The 2,046-nt window shown below is 46.0% G+C and overlaps 1 pseudogene; it reads right to left on the reverse strand.

Moving 5' to 3' along the window:
• Positions 1–257: 257 nt before the first annotated feature.
• On the reverse strand, positions 258–1,000 carry LOC132499818 (spindlin-1-like; annotated as a pseudogene).
• Between the last annotated feature and the right edge of the window lie 1,046 nt (positions 1,001–2,046).

The raw sequence follows: 2,046 nt of genomic DNA on the forward strand, positions 1-2,046 counted from the left end.
GCTTAACTTTTTTTTTGCCAAACTTGCCTGTAACTCCCCTCCAAACAGACTCCTTTTAAGAGGGAGGATTTCCTTACACAAAATGTTTTGTGTTCACATATACCTCTACTCTTCAGAACAAAACCAGTTCTGCTGGCAAACTGTGGGTTCGCAGCGACATTTAAGCTCTCATTAAAATGGAAAGCAATCAAATCTTTAAGTCTACAAACTTCACATTTAATATATTTCCATAAATTTGGCAAAGTTCGTGATGACATCTAGAATGCTTTCGCCAAATCATAGACGTAAATATGGAAATCACCATCAAATTTGATGAAACAGACAGACGGTTTGGTCTCTACTTGATAGATGACCATGCCAGTCCTTTTAGAGCCATCTTCTTTGGTATGTTCCATTTGTTTGCCTACCAGGCTGTCCAGGACTTCTCCTGGTTGCCTTTCTGCTGGAGATGAATCAATTGAATCAGGAATAATGTGAAGGTCACCTTCTTTATAATCATCTAAGAGCTGGTACATGTACAAGACAGGATCTTTCACATAGGTGATGTAAAACCATGTGTTCATGATGGGGACACGTGCTAGGACCATTCCCCTCCACGCCTTTTTAGAGCCATCCTCCATCTCAAACATGTGGTCCACTGCTTTGCCAATCATTGTGTCGGCTAGGTGTGCATCACTGATTTGAGATGTTGCAACTCTTTCAGGGAGGATTTCAAGTGCACAAATTCTTTCATCTTTATTAAGTTCTAGTCCATAAACACAGTCAAATCCATCGTATTTTATAAGATACAAAGAAGGATTTACAGGCACCTGGTCCAGAACGGTTCCTTCCCACTGGGTGATAGGGCTGTTCCCCTCTTTCCACCCATGCCGAATCCTGCAGCCTATGATGCTCCGCGGGGGCTGGGAAACAGGTGTGCTGGGCCCTACACTGCTCTGATGTTTTTTGTGGGACGTCCTTTTCTTCCTCTTGCTTGCAGATACACCAGCATGGCCTGCATCAGCTCTGGACCCCTGGCTAGCTGTCTTCCCGAATGGAGTGTTCATTCATCTGTATTTACGTGACCAGCAGAGCTGCTGGAACGGCATGAACGTTCAGGATTCTCCAATTTGAAACTTTTCACGGAATTTCAATGTTCTTATTAATCCATCATCCAAGTGCCTCTTTTACAAGTTCAGCAAACATTTGAAATCATAAGGACTTTGCGGCAAGGCCACGAAGGCCAACGTCTGCGGGGCCGCGGAGGCCAACGTCCAGCGGCGCGCTCCCGCCCGGGCTACCCGCCCACTCTGGGCCCCGCCCACTCTGGGCTCCTCGGCGGCCGCCCCGCCCCCGGCCCCACGGCGGACGCGCGCTGCGTTCCTTGATTACGCTGGCCTCTGCTGACTGGGCGCCGAAATCTTTATCGTTGTCGCAAAATTTCATTTATTAAAGGGGCATGCTTGGTTTTCTCTTCACCCTATAAGAGGTCAAATATGCACAGTTCTTGCATTGCAAGCCCTTACGATGAAGGAAAACTGTACAGATGAGGATCATGAAACACATGAGCACACGCGGAGCCCAAACACTGAGTAACAGGAAACAGGAGAGGTCGATGGGGGAGCTTTCCCCTGCCCTCGACACAGCCGCCACTGGTCCCGGGATCAAAATGATGTCACTTGCTTTGTCCTCGACAGACATTTGCAAACAAAACTTTTTAGCAGACACTTAAGGTCCTTTGGGAGGTCAGAGAACTGTACTTGAAGATGTTTGCAGTACCGTCAACACTTCCTTCTGGCTCGATTCGACCTTCTCCGTGCCCTGTATGTAGAAGTCATAAACTTCTTGATAGTCTACTAGTATTATGCCTCAAAAAAAAAAAAAAAAAAAAAAAAAAAAAAAAAAAAAGCAGGAAAGTTGAGTACTTGCTGTGCCCCAAATGACTGTCTCTTTGGCTTTGGGCGCCGGAGAAGTGGGAGTTTTTTAGCTGTTCTGTAATACTCATGATATGAAGCACGTTAAACATGAGTCAGAGTGATAAGAATCTTCAAGGGTCTTTCCAGAAAC

Source organism: Mesoplodon densirostris, chromosome 12, assembly GCF_025265405.1.
Source record: "Mesoplodon densirostris isolate mMesDen1 chromosome 12, mMesDen1 primary haplotype, whole genome shotgun sequence".
NCBI classification, from domain to species: domain Eukaryota; kingdom Metazoa; phylum Chordata; class Mammalia; order Artiodactyla; family Ziphiidae; genus Mesoplodon; species Mesoplodon densirostris.